Source organism: Oratosquilla oratoria, chromosome 39, assembly GCF_046742065.1.
Source record: "Oratosquilla oratoria isolate Oo_2021 chromosome 39, ASM4674206v1, whole genome shotgun sequence".
NCBI lineage: Eukaryota > Metazoa > Arthropoda > Malacostraca > Stomatopoda > Squillidae > Oratosquilla > Oratosquilla oratoria.
The window spans coordinates 34,934,268-34,949,267 of NC_134815.1; the positions used below are offsets into that span (position 1 = coordinate 34,934,268).

The 15,000-nt window shown below is 43.8% G+C and overlaps 1 protein-coding gene and 1 long non-coding RNA gene across 3 annotated transcripts in view; one reads left to right on the top strand and one right to left on the bottom strand.

Moving 5' to 3' along the window:
* The window catches only part of ec (ubiquitin specific peptidase echinus), a 414,276-nt gene that overhangs the window by 320,124 nt on the left and 79,152 nt on the right, over positions 1-15,000 (top strand). The window lies entirely within an intron of this gene.
* Positions 14,114-15,000, bottom strand: part of LOC143020354 (uncharacterized) — a 164,707-nt gene continuing 163,820 nt past the window's right edge. Inside the window, exons 6-7 of the long non-coding RNA XR_012965895.1 lie at positions 14,960-15,000; positions 14,114-14,714 (exon numbers count right to left, since the gene is read on the bottom strand). The exon at positions 14,960-15,000 is cut by the window's right edge and continues 107 nt beyond it. This is a non-coding gene — a long non-coding RNA (uncharacterized LOC143020354). The remainder of the gene's footprint in view (positions 14,715-14,959) is intronic.

Consider the following 15,000-nt stretch of genomic DNA (forward strand, 5'->3'; position numbering starts at 1 on the left):
ATCGTAATCGGAGAGGAGTGCAGGAATCGAACCTACAACTAAGCGAATGCGAGACTAGCACGCTTCCGATGACGCCACCAGCACTAGAGTACTATGTTGTGTAAACGGTGGCACATTTGTGAAATTGTGAACAAACAATCTGGGGTTAAATTTTTGGGCCTGTTGGGTGAATTTAGCTTCGGGGGTAAGGCGAGGTGGTTAGGTTCGGTGGTAAATACTAAGGTCTGGGTTTAAGAGGACCACCATGTTCCTCTGGGTCCGAGTTCGATGCCTGCCATTCACCACTCTGTATCACACTTCAGCGCGGCCATCGCGAGTTAATGTTGACTGTAGCAGTCTTCCTTATTATGAGTCTTTAGACTCAAAATGTTATGAGAGTATTTCGACCAGGGGAGGGGAGATGGTGGTCGATATAGCAAGTTCTCTTGGCCGCCAGGTGATTTTATTAAGCTAAAAACTTACGAACATAATTTGGCCGTATTATGCTCTGATGAGATCCGACTCTTCTACAAGGAATTGGTAGCGCCGATTTTTGGTCACGATAGTGAAGTGTTTGATTATCGTTGAAAGTAACAAGAATACCGCCATTGCGTTCCCTCACATGTGAAAGAAGCTGAGCGAGTGTACTGGGGAAATGCTACTCCAGAATGATGCTTTGTTTCGGCTACCCGTCCCGAAAGGGGAAGAACTAAGGGGGGGGAGGTAATTATGCTAATTACATTAGAAACGGCAATTTGCCCCAACTGGGCCTTGTGGAACTGGACTAAATAACGGAATTCCTCTTTTTTTTTAGTATTATTATTTTTTAAATGTCATTTTTCTTTGTCGTAGCTTCCTTGTGTTTGTCATTGTTTTACTTTTTTTTCTTGTCGATTGTTTTCAGGATGACTTATTTTCTACGATTGAAAGGAACATTTATAACGAATGTTTTTCATCTCTTATAAAAGCCACCATACATTGGTTCAAGCCCGCCTGGGTTTTCAAATATATTAATTTGAGTTATGCCATTTATCATTTTGAGCTATTTATAATTCTTTTTATCAGTGAGAATGTAATAGAATTTATTTTTTAGGAGAGAGAGAGAGAGAGAGAGAGAGAGAGAGAGAGAGAGAGAGAGAGAGAGAGAGAGAGAGAGAGAGAGAGAGAATGGGCTTCAAATAGCAGATGACTTTGGACTTTGATCATATGAATGTCTTAGCACGTAGCTGACCCCTTGATTAATTAGGAAGAAAACGGGACGCAGGGGTCAAGGCAGATTCCATTACTGATAAGAGGGTTAGGGTAGACCCCCAAATTAGGCTTAACTGTTGGTTCTGGTGGGAGGGGGAGTAAGGGGAGGGGGGGTTTGCGTTTGGGAACCTAGCGTGTTATTGCTCCAAGTAATCTGTGTGGATGTACAGTCATGGCCAAAAGTTTTGACCTATCCAGTTTTTCATGATACAAAATTAAAATTATCCGTCTGACTTTTGCTTTTGTATATTTAAGAAAAATATTTAACTAAGTTAAATGTTACACAGGAAAACATATCACGTACTCGATAAAAATGATAAATTGACGATATGAGAACTGTAGCATGGGTCAAAACTTGCTCGCGATTGTACGTGGGTAGGGGAGTTAGTGTGTGTGTGTGTGTGTGTGTGTGTGTGTGTGTGTGTGTGTGTGTGTGTGTAATCGTAACGTAGTGAAACTTTAGGTTTTTGAAAGTTTATTGTTGTTTCTTTCCACAGGAAAAAAAACATTGAGATTCTAATCACAATATATAAATATTCTATCTACCCTTTTTTATTGTAATATTATTTTCTAACGTCATTTTTTCTTTTCTTTTGCAGGTAAGACATCGTGGAAACTGATTCAACAGAGCGTGAGTTTTGTTGTATGGAGAAAAACGTGTAAATTTTTAGTTTGTCCTTGACTTGGGGTAATGCCAGTACTGTATTAATTATGATGAATGGTTTCACGCGATGTAATTTTCCCACAAATGCAGTTCGTTACTTGGAACATTCTCTCTTTTTCTCCCCCTCCCCCCCTCTCTCTCTCTCTCTCTCTCTCTCTCTCTCTCTCTCTCTCTCTCTCTCTCTCTATTCCTCTGCCTTTAGAGTATGGCTCTTTGTTTTGTTATATTTATTTTTAATTTACTTGTATCGATTATTCTATAAACACAAGTATAGTTCTTTAATGTTGTACATTCTTTATCCCTTTTCTGCTCTGAAAAGGACATTGCTTATCGCTGCGGTAACTTAAAAAAAATAAACAGCCAAGTACTACCGTGCACTGACACAGTCACAGTGTACAGTTGGCAAAGCTTCTACAGGACCCAGGTGCTTAATATTGTGGACTGCATGGTCAAAGATCTGGCCTCATACAGAAATAATTTAAAAATAACTAAATAACACACAAGTTGGTCTCTTTACCCGTTCCCCCATCCACCGTTGTAACCTCCTCGGCCATATTAACGACACGGGCAAGTAGACCACGCGGAAGTGCGGCCAACTGTACATAAGGTTCATCGTTGGAATCCGCAATCATGAAAGTGGAATCGACGTGGCGACCTATGACCTCCTCCTCCTCCTCCCCCCTCCGCCTCACCTTCCTCCTCTTCCTCCTCCTCCCCCTCCTCCTTCTCTTCATCCTTCTTTTCCTCTTCCTCCCTTCTCTTTTTTCCTCCTTCTCCTCATCCTTCCCCTCTCCTCCTTCTTTTCCTCTTCCTCCTTCCTTCTCCTCTTCCTCCCCTTCGTCCTCCTCCTCCACAGCAATCACGTCCTCCCCGTGGCACCATGAGCCACAAATGCTATTAACGCCATCAACACGGCGACGCACTGTCGCCAGGCGATTTTATTAAAACGAGGGCTTGCAGGAAGGGGAGGAAGGACAGAAGTGGCCTCCGCCGACCGAGACCCCACTTTGTCTCGAGATTAACCTCAGAAAATGTGTAAGATAACTTAGGCCGGTGTCACATTGCCCGGCGCAGCCGTTGCGGCTCGTTGTTGGCAGTCTTCCTTATTACGAGTCATTAGACTCGAAAGGTTATGAGAGTATTTCGACCAGTCAAAGGGAGATGGTGGTCGATATATCAAGTTCTGGCTGTCGGCAGGTGATTCAATTAAGCTCATTGAACTTGCAAACCTCATCTGGCGTATATTGTGATACCGGGGTTAATGTTGAAGATGAAAAAATAACAACAATAATAAGATAATAATTTCGTTTAACGTTGATGATGTACTCCTTCGATGAAGAGACCACTAATTATACTCTTTGAAATTGGGTTTTAAAAGTAATACTCAGAACTTCCACAAAATCTAATTATTGCTGATTAGATATATTACTCCGAACTTTCATTAAATCTAGTTATTCTTGTTCTTGTTTCAGTTTTTCGTTCGTTGGGAGGGATGGTTTCGGGGGATTTAACGTACAGATGGACTGAAACATTACTGAAGTTTAATTATTGTGCCTTGTGAGCTGGCGGTGTCATCGGAAGCGTGCTGGTCTCTCATCCGCGTAGTTGTCGGTTCGAATCCCGAACTCCTTTTCCGATTTCCAGCAGTGGGACAAAGGTGACTTCTTTGGCTGCAGCTACTTAGCGCCTCCTGGCGTAACCTCACCTTCATCCTGTTCTCAGGTGGATAGAAATAGTGCACACACACATACTTACATGCACACCCACACACGTACACACACGCACACACACACACACACACACACGTACACACACACACACACACACACACACACACACACACACACACACACACACACACACACACACACCATTTTTGGTTTGTAGATTAAAGTACTTGGGTCAAGTCTGAAATGAACAATATTTTGAATTGCAAAGAATGTAAGGAAGGTAGGATGATGGCGGTGTGTGTGTGTGTGTAGGGGGGGGGAGGCTAAGCTCGCAGCAGATGACCATGGAGTCCACTCTGTGTAATTTATTCATAAACGAAGTAGGCTTAAGACGGATGGGTGATATGCCACGTGAGAGAGAGAGAGAGAGAGAGAGAGAGAGCGAGGTGGGAGTCATTTTGTTGCCCAGTTTAGGTTTATTTACGTTTTCGCATTACCTTATCCAAGTCCCCCCGCCACCGACTGCCCTGCCCAGCCGTCTTAATTTCTTAATTACTTTTTTCTTCCTCCTGCTGCTCCTCCTCCTCCTCTTGGACCTCCTCCTCCTCGAGAGCCACATTTATTACCGCCACTTTCCCCTTGAGCGAAAGTAGGCTTCGTAAAACGTGCCGTCCATGTGTGTGCGTGTATTGTGTGTGTTGCCGTGTATATGTGATTTTGTGTGTTATACACGTGTATGCGTGCGTGTGTGTGTGTATGTATGTGTGCGTGTGTGCGTGCGTGCGCGCGTATTGTGTGTTGCCGTGTATGTGTGCGTGATCTTGTGTTTTATACATGTGTATGTATGCACGTGTGTGTGTGTGTGTGTGTGTGTTATACACGTGTATGTGTGCACGTGTGCGCTCGCGTGTGTGTGAGTATACACATATTCATTTCGCCTAATAAAGTTAATCTGTTGAGGAGTACATCTAACTACAAAACCCAGAGAGAAACTGCATTGCATATCTAAATCCCACACATGCATTCCTTATTCTAATTTATCGTATTGCAACTCTTACTATATCCAACATCTTAAAATGTTGGTTATCCCTCCTTTGTTAAAGATATTACATATGCGAGATGATGAAATGTTTGCTAATAACACGCAAACTGATCGTAATCAGGCATACCAACGTTTCATGGGATCCAATGAAAAGGCAGGCATGGCTGCCAACTGTTAGTATTTGATTCGGGAAGAACAATTCCTTCCCTCAGAAACTAAAACAAATTTCGGGAATAAATGAAGAAATTGTGTGTGTGTGTGTGTGTGTGTGTGTGTGTGTGTGTGTGTGTGTGTGTGTGTGTGTGTGTGTGTGTGCGTGTGTGTGTGCGTGTGTGTGCGCGCGCACTAGTTCAACTTCGCGCGCAATAGTCTGAGTATTCCTATCCCCCTATCTATCCATCATCCCTTCCCCCATCACCTCTCCCTCTTTCCTCCCCCCCCCCACAACGTCTTCCCCACCTCCGGTTTCCTCCTCTGTCTCTCCTCTGTCTCTCCTCTCCTCTTCCCCCCTTGATGGACGTTTGTCAATATTTCAATTCCTTTCGTTCAGAAAAACACTAAACTTCAAGGAGGCCGGTTGGCGTTGTACTTCCATTCTTTACTTTCGTTCAAAATCTGACTTGGTAAGCAGATGTTCCTGTTCCGTCTCCCAAGTATCAGATCTGTTTATGGATTAAAATGCATCACACGACTTTGAAAGCCATTGGATAATGTTAGTTGTGACCCCTTGCCATCCCATTCATTTTGAACTGTGAGACGAATGTAAAGGAAAATGGAAAATTCGAAGCGGTGGGGACCGCCAGGGTTGGCGGTTGGTAGGACGTAGGGAGGTTTGGGTGGGTGGGTGGTTAGGTTTGGGGGGGAGGGGGACATTTTCCGTCTACCTGGCTTGGAGGGTGGAGGAGGAGGCGGGGAAAGTATGCCAGGTAGTTTTCAAACTACGTCCAACGTGGTTGTAATTTCCAAAACACGTGGACTGAAAACTTTGGAGTTTTGAATTATATATATATATATATATATATATATATATATATATATATTATATATATATATATATAAAATTATATATATATATGTATATAAAAAGTTTATATATATATATGTATGTATATATATATATATATATATATATATATATATATATATATATATACTTTGACAGGGTAGGACTTGTAGTAATGGACGAATTTAGGTTTAAGAAGGAAATAGGCATGAACTGGTTTATCAAAACAGAGTGGTTAACGAATGGAATATATTTAGCAACCATTTAGTTGGCGCTGAAATAATTGCTTGTTTTAAGAGAAGATTAGATCATGTCATGGATGGGCATGATAGGTAGTAATGGATATCGAACTGCCTAGTGTAGGCCTTATGGTCTCTTGTAGTTTCCCCCATTCTTATGTTATGACTGAAATATATATATATATATATATATATATATATATATATATATATATATATATATATATATATATATATATAATTATTTTTTCTTACAATGCCGGGAACGTACACTGACCACTTGGCTCTCATTCGTCCATTGAGTAACAAGGCCCAAGCATTCAACGGATCCAGTCCCTTTGGGAGACTTCAACACACAACAGAGAGGTATCCTTGGAACAAAGCCTAGCGAGCTCCAAAGGACCGGGCCACAAAACCGGCCCACCCCCACCCTCGCCTCCAGAGTGTCTTCGAACGCGCAAACATTGCACTTTATGACTGTCGTCCATATATGGCGACGGGGACATGCTCTTGTCGCCAACATAGTTTTCAAACTGTTGCTGAGTTCGTTTCACACGTATCGACTTTTCGCCGTGCGCCGTCCACGACACGAAGTTGTGCTCTCAAATAAACACAGGTGCCTATGGACGTTTCCACACGTGGACTTTGTCGTGCCGTGTGAAAGCGTCCATAGACATCCATGGTAATTTGAGAGCACGACGTCGTGTCCTGGACGGCGTGCGGCGAAAAGTCGTTACGTGTGTAACGAGCCTTACTGAGTTCGGTCGCTAGCAACGGAAAGAAAATGGGAAGCAATAGAAAACGTGAGGGAGGGGTCGAGGACACGTGGTCACCGGGAGAAGTGGGACAATAGTTTTTTCATTTCGTGTTTTCAATGTCTTTTTTTTTTTTTTTTTGTAAAATATATTACTATGTAAGATGTGGGAAAGCCGGATAAAAGGGAGATCAAAGCAGTAGTCTTTCTCAATGGGAACCACAATTTGCTTCACAAGACGCGAAAGCTGAGAGCCAGAGGCTATGAGAAAGCATATTATCATTGTATGTTCTCAGTGTCGCAGTTTGATGTATAATATAATGTATACAAGATAGAAGAATCGGATGAAAGGGATATTATTTTGTTATTATTATTAGGTCAGTACCGCTTATGAAGAGAAAGACAAGCTTAGTCGCATAATGTTACATAATGTTAGAAATATATATATATATATATATATATATATATATATATATATATATATATATATATATAAATCAGGGAAATCAAATTACTACGCACACACACACACACACACAGACACACACACACACGCACGCACGCACGCATCCCTAGAGTATGGTGTATATGTAAAGGTAAGGAAATTATAGAAGAGGAAGACGAGCAGAGAGAATGAAGGCTGGTCCGGACCGCGACTGAAAGGAAGGGTATTCGGTCTGCACAATGGTCGCCCTCCAGCGGCCATTGTGCCCTCATTCCGATCTAGCTCCTCCTCGACGTTCTTACGTTCCTCCTCCACCTCCTCGACATTCTTGCGTTCCTGCTCCTCCTCGAGGTTCTTACGTTCCTCCACCGCCTCAAAGTTCTTACGTTCCTTCTCCTCCTCGACATTCTTACGTTCCTGCTTCTCCTCGATGTCCTTACGTTCCTCCTCCACCACCTCCTCCTCGACGTTCTTACGTTCCTCCTCCTCCTCGACATTCATACGTTACTGCTCGTCCTCGATGTCCTTACGTTCCTCCTCCACCACCTCCTCCTCCTCGACATTCTTAGATTCCTCCTCCTTGACGTTCTTACGTTCCTCCTCTACCTCACACTCATCACTTTCTGCTTTATAGTAGGTGCGTCGTTATTCGTGTTTATGCGCGTTCGTGCTCCAAAGGTAAGAGATCCTCTCGGGTTGAACTGTAGGTAGGTAGGTTCCTCTATGGTGCTATCACCGTCGCCACCGAACTGATGATGGTGGAGTCACTGGTGGTGCCAGGACAGGAATGAAATGGTGCCACCCCACCCTGCACGGGAGGGAGAGTAGACATCAGTGGTTATGTTAACAAATTCCTGATGCCTTTTATTGCTGGGGGTTTATTGGGTTATTTGACACTGTTCAATCCAGATTCCCCAGAATATTTATTCTACAGTTGACATAGTGACGTAGTCGGAAGCGTGCTGGCCATGCACTCGCTTAGTTGTAGGTTCGAATCCTGCAGGCCTCTTCGAGTCCCATCAGTGACTGTTACCTGCCCAAAACAGTCCCTACTCAGCGCCTCCTGGTGTAAGCTCCTAACCTAATCTGCAGAATCCTCATCATACAGCTGTCTCCACCTATATATCCTACTGTACCTTATATAGCTTAAGGAGTTGTAAGAGGGTCGTATCTTTAGATCGTAAATTTACAACGCCATTGAATCGTACGACACGAGGCTTCATCATATCGTAAGTATTCGACACGAAGACACACGTACTACAATGTCACAAGAGATGATGGCCACTGTGATCTTCACAGTGAACCCGGAGTCTCAAGTATGTGTCTCTCCAAGTCACATCGAGTGGATCGTAAGTGATCCACAACGAGTGGACCAGGTGGACGGGTAGGTGAGGGGGTGAAGGGGGGTACAGTTTGTTTTGTTCTCCACGTGGGTCAGGAATCTGTGGCTCGCATTGAGGGTATTGGGCGAGGGAAGAGTCTGCATTCAGCTCCTCACGTGTTCGCCTCTGGAGGCCTCAAGAGACTATTGGCGATGTAGCCTCACACACACACACACACGCCCTTTATGGAATTCTGTTTTTGGTATGGGGTGTTGCGATTGTATTCTAGTGTATGGGGACCATGTCGTGAGTTGTCAACCCCCCAAACCCCCTTCCCACCCCCTCTGCCTACTATACAGAGGTCCTTGGTCCAGTGTTATAGCCTGGGTTTGTTATTTAATAGAATTCCTTACGACTCGTCAGTCCTGGAAATGCAGCCGACCACGTTGTCTTTCTTGTTATTTCCTTTGATTCTGCTTCGTATGTTATTATCCGTTTATTATTAGTTTTGATATTTATCATTATTTTATCATTTATATTTTCACGTCGGTGCCTCCGTGTTCTATTCCAGCTTCCTAATTACGTTGTTATGGTTATTTTCATCATTTTTTTTTTTACTTTGTTTTTCAGTACTTATCATATTTTATCATTTCCATTTCCACGTCCTTATTCGCACGTCCAGCGTTCTTTACCAAATCATTGACGTTCTGAGATCGTTTTAGTCTTCGATCCAAACTACTCGAAGTCGATGTTCTCCAATCGTTCTGGATTGTCCTACTTGCCTCGGGACGACCTTCGGCTTTGGGGGACAATCCCCCACGTCTCCCATTGGTAGATGACCCACTCCTCGACCTCTTCCCCCACCCCCTCCCCCTTCTCCTCTCCGCCCGTAAAGATGGCGGTTCACTAGGCATTTCTCGCTAGCATGCTACTTGCTTTTGCTACTTCGTTAGAGTAGAAACGACTTCTGTTACGATTTTTTTTCTTCAAATTTCCAAGATTAATCTTGCGTCATATTGTGAGAAACTGAATGACGAACTAAGAGAATTTGAACCTATACGAATGTTAGACACACTGCTAAGATGTTCCTACGGAAGTCTAGAATATTGTAACTGAAGTCGTATCTACTCAAACGTAGCGAAAGCAAGTAGCGTGCTAGCCTAGTGTCCCGCCACTTTAATACTTCGTCAAAAGCTCCGATATCTAATTCCAAAAAAGTTCTCTAGGAATTTCGATCACGTTAAATTTATCATTTTTATTCTTTATTTATTTTTTGTAATGTTTGTCCACTTGTTACCACCGGTACCTAACCACCCTGTGTTTCCTCTCTTCCTCCTCCCATCGCATCAAAGCATCACCCGATAGCACCCTTCCTGTTACGTCACGTAGTTGATACCCACCCGACCCCTGGCCCCAGCCACGCCAAGCCTATCCATCAGCTCGCTCCAACGCACAAATCGTCCTGACGGTACGACGAAGGAAGGGGGAAGGCGAGGGGGCTGACGTATTGTCTGCTCTGTTTACTTGCCAGCACTGTCCACTCAAGCAGAAACAGCCTGATTTCTTCTGAGTGTTTATGCATTGTCTACCCCGAGTGGGACTGTCAGTCACCCTGGGACCGAGAGAATGGCCACCCAGGGGGAATGTTTTGATTAAATGGGGGGGGGGAGGGGTTCCGTCCCCTGATGAAACTGATTTTATTATTTTGACTTTCTATTTTCCGTAAATGGATTTGAGAAAGGATACTTCGGTACGTTGGTGTACGTTAATAGTAGCTGTGGTTTAAAGGATAAAGTACCATCTGTGCATCCCAGCTTCTCTCTCTCTTTCTCTCCCTTCTCTCTCTCTCTCTCTCTCTCTCTCTCTCTCTGTGTCTCCATGTATGTGTCTCTCTCTCTCCCTCCCCCCTCTCTCTCTCGCTCTCTGTCTGTCTGTCTCTGTCTCCCTGTATGTCTCTCACTCCCTCCCCCTCTCTCTCTCGCTCTCTTTGCCTCTCTGTCTCCCTCTCTCCCTCCCCCCCTCCCTCTCTCCCCCCCTCCCTCCCCCCCTCCCTCTCTCCCCCCCTCCCTCTCTCTCTCTCTCTCTTGGGAAGTTACGTGAACTTGAAATACTATATTGAAATGGACTAGGTACACTAATTAGTAATAGGAGTAGGTAGATGTTGAAATGATCAAATATCAATGTGGTTTCAGGAAAACAGGATTCCCAACATCATCTCTTTGTATATCAAGCGATTAATTAATTTTTTTTTAATTAAAACTAGTAAATAAACAAGAAAATCAATCTCCCGTTGTCGGTGGTACCCGAGGATTGTTCTTCCTCCATTTTGTTGTTATTTTTTGTCACATAGTTCCTGTTCTTTTGCGTGGATAACTGCAAGGTCTGTTGTTACAGAATTATTAGGTCATTGAGTGACCTTTGGGTCGAACCGTTAACTGAGCCAACGGATGAATTCCACCGATACAAGAATGAAGGAGACTGGAAGAGACCATAAGGCGTATACTAGGCAGTTCCATGTACATTACCACCTATTATTCCTATCCTTATTTTTTTTTCTAATATTCAATAGATATTCTTCAGATAGAAAAAAAACAGACTGTATTAACAAATGCCTATAATGTTGTGTTACAATCATGTTGTATTACTTAACATTTTCTAAGTTTTATTGAAAGGGAAATTAGATGTAGGCTACCGTGGGTGCACAGATACTGACATGTTGGGTTCATTGCTTATGTGCACATGCGCTCTCCTTCCACCAGAGAGAGAGGGGGGGAGGAAGAGAGAGGGGGGATGGGGGGTTAATGAAGGAGGTATGGGGAGAAGAAGATCCTACATGGGGCTAGATGAGGTTTGGTGAAGGATGGGGCGAGATTGGGGGGGGGGGAGGATTAGCACGATTAGAGGGAAAGAGTGAGGCGACTAAGACGGAAGGAACCCAAGGAAATGAGGAACTCTCAGGTTTATGAGGTGTAATAAGGAAGTTTAGGTTTTTGGAAGAGGGACAAAGGAAATGAAAAATACATCAATTACTCGGCGACAGACCAAGAAAACTCCCTTTAGGTCCCAAGGACTACGATTGGTGCCTTCGGCCGCAGGGAAATATTTCTTTTGAGGGTAAGCTTTAATCAACCTCGTTGACGGGACTTGAGGCTTGTCTCTCTGAAAGTGGAAGGGACGTTAGAGCCCATATGCTCGTGTGTGTGTGTGTGTGTGTGTGTGTGTGTGTGTGTGTGTGTGTGTGTGTGTGTATTTACCTAGTTATATTATACGGGAAGGGAGCTATGCTCGTGGCGACCCGTCTTTGTATCTCTCAGCATCAAGTTTTTTCTTAAATTCTTGAATAGTGTGTGCACACACTGTTTCTTTGTCTAATTTGTTCCAAGTATCTGTGTGTGTGTGTGTGTGTCTGTGTGTGTGTGTGTGTGTGTGTGTGCGTGCGTGGTCGCTCTTTGTTTGTGCAGCTTTAAAGAGCAAGTGCTCTTGCATCGCGCTGCAGGAAGCTCGACGCACCTGTGCGGCTTCACACTCGAAGCCTTGGCGACTCTCGTCCTCGTCCTCGTCCTCGCCCTCGTCCTCCAGCGTCCCCACTCGAGTCGCCCATTCCTCGATGTCCTCGCTTTTGTCGTTTCGGCCTCTTCGTGTCTCTTCAATTCTATTTCGTGTGTGCGCTGGTGACGTCATCGGAATCGTGCTAGTCTCGCATGCGCCAAGTTGTGGGTTCGAATCCCACACTCCTCTCCGATTCCCAGCAGTGATTATTACGTGCCCCAACAGACCCTAAAGCGCATGATAGGAAAAATGTGACGGCTTCGGCCGCAGCTACGTACCTCCTGACCTCCATCATCACATTTGTTTCCCTCCCATCTCCACCAGAAGTCTTACCCCCCTCTCTCTCTCTCTCTCTCTCTCTCTCTTTCTCTCTCTTTCTCTCTCTTTCTCTCTCTCTCTCTCTCTCTCTCTCTCTCTCTCTTTCTTTCTCTAGTTCCCTGCACTGAATTGACCTATACATGGAGCCCTATACACTTAGAAATTTTCAATATTTACCCAAGGCCTACTGTGTAAAACCGAACCAGACATAACAGGAGGAACGCATGCATATATTCATGCATTCCTGCTTGCCCACCTCCATAATGGCGAATATTCATGCAAGCACACGAGCCAGGCTTGCCCCTGTCAGTTGTCGGAGTAAGAGGAATGCGGCACTCGTAAAGGAGCGCCCAGGGTTGTGGTTGTTGTTGTTGTTGTTGTTGTTGACGTGATCCTACACTCGACCAGTCAGTGACGCGATACGTAGTAATAGTAATGCCGTCTCCGCCTCACTATTTATTCATGAATCGGAAATTTTAGTCGTTCTTGTTTTCCTCAGAGACTTATTTTCGTTGTGTCTGCTTATTTTTTCTTATAATTCTTGCAACGTAAATGATGAGAAAGACAGCACATACTCGAACAAAAAAAATCGCGTGTGTGTGTATATATATATATATATATATATGAAGACATCCTGACAGGTTGTAAGAGGAGTAGAGGGAAACACACAAGTAGAACAGGAGTTTATTCCTTGACTAGTTTCGCACAGTGATGTAAGAACTGTAGTGTGGGTCAAAACTTTAGCTCGTGACTGTACATCAGCTACTCGACAGCGAAAGTTTTATTTGGAGTCTTAAGGTGGCGGCACACGCTACTTGCTTTTGCTACTCCGTTTGAGTAGAAACTGCTTCGGTTACAGTATTCTAGAGTTCCGTAAGAGCATCTCAACAATGTGTCTAACATTCGTATTCTAGGTTTAACTTCTCTTGGTTCCTCATTCAGCTTCTTACGCAAAAGTCATTTGACGTTTGGAAATTTGAAAAACAAAAGATCGCAACCGAAGTCGTTTCTACTCAAAACGAAGAAGCAAAAGCTATGATAAAAAAAGAGCTAAAATAAAAAGGACAACATATAGGAGTAGGATAAGTCATCCCCTTATAAATTGAAAAATTGACCATTAGCATATGTGTGTATGCATGTTGTATGTGTTTATATATGTATGTATACATGTGTGTGTGTTATTATTTTACATGTATTTGAATATATATTGTGCATTGGCCAACGCAAAGACGTTGATAATAATAATCAACAAAGGTAAGCGCGATTCATAAAATACCACTGTTTACTACGATCTCGTTGCCAGATGCCGCTAGCCAGGTGTAGTGGAGGGTGCCAAATGCCACTGGCCACACGTAGTGAGTGGCTCAAATCCGGGTGTCCACTTTTTTTTTTTCTCGTTCACATCCAGAATGAGGACTTCGCTCAGTCCCTGTGCAGTTCGCTCGATTTCTTCTTCTCCTAAGTCGATATCCTGGTCCTAGTAGGAAGTTTTCGCTTTGGATGTGCGTTCTTCTCTTTTTTTTTTTTTTAAGTATGAACGCATGCGCGCGCGCGTGTGCATGTGTTCAATTTGTAATGACCGGAAGCCTGTAGTGTAGTGATGATGATTTTGTCAACACGCACTCGGATATGCGCCGGAACCAAGTGGGGAGGACTCTGTGGATACTGCGTCTCTCTCTCTCTCTCTCTCTCTCTCTCTCTCTCTCTCTCTCTCTCTCTCTCTCTCTCTCTCTCTCTCTCTCTCTCTCTCTCTCTCTCTCTCTCTCTCTCTCTCTCTCTCTCTCTCTCTCTCTCTCTCTCTCTCTCTCTCTCTCTCTCTCTCTCTCTCTCTTTCACACTCACAGAAACACACACACACAGTTACTGAAGAGATTTGAAACATAAGTTTTCCACAGAGTAGATACATGGAATAAATTGAAAGAGAAAACAGTGAGTGCTAAAACTATACATGATTTTAAGAAAGAATTGGATGCGGAAAGATACAACTGCGGGTCACTACGAGCGTAGCTCTTCCCCCGCAAAATATTAGGTAAACTAGGTAAACACACACACACACACACACACACACACACACACACACACACACACACACACACACACTCAAAACTGAATTAAGTCGTTAATCGTTAGCCAGAGGAGAACTTGTAAAATCCGACTTACGGAAGACCTTAGACCTGATTAAGGGGCATCCCTGGGTTGTGCACTGCTTGTTGGCGGAAGGACAAGAAGGACGCGAAAGAATCCTCCACCACCACTGCGTCACGCCTTATCCTTCGACTTGACCTACCACTCCTTCCGGGCCCCCGGGCTCAGCTCGTACTACGTCTCCCCCCACAAGGAGGGGGTAGCCTAGCACGCACGTACGCACAGTATTAACCTTTCAATGTCATCTTAGTAGGCGTGCGCTCCAAACTATATTTTTCTTAATTTCGGTGTTTTGAGTCTAATCCTTTATTATTATATTGCTGATAACCTGACCTGTAAAATATCTTGCATTAGTGATGACCCATGCTGCCACATATTTATTGTTGACAATGTTTCTTGGATATTTTTATTTTCATTAAACCTATATTTATTGATGGGATAGGAAATTCAAAGTATGTGTAGGTTGAGGTGATGTTGAGGAGGGGGACTGCCAAGTGTAGGCCTTATGGTCTCTTGCAGACTCATTCTTTTATCAATAGACGCTGGCGTATAGGAATATGCAAAAAAAATATTATTACCTGTGACGTGGCCTTTCTGTTCCACCTGTGCGAAGGGGAGG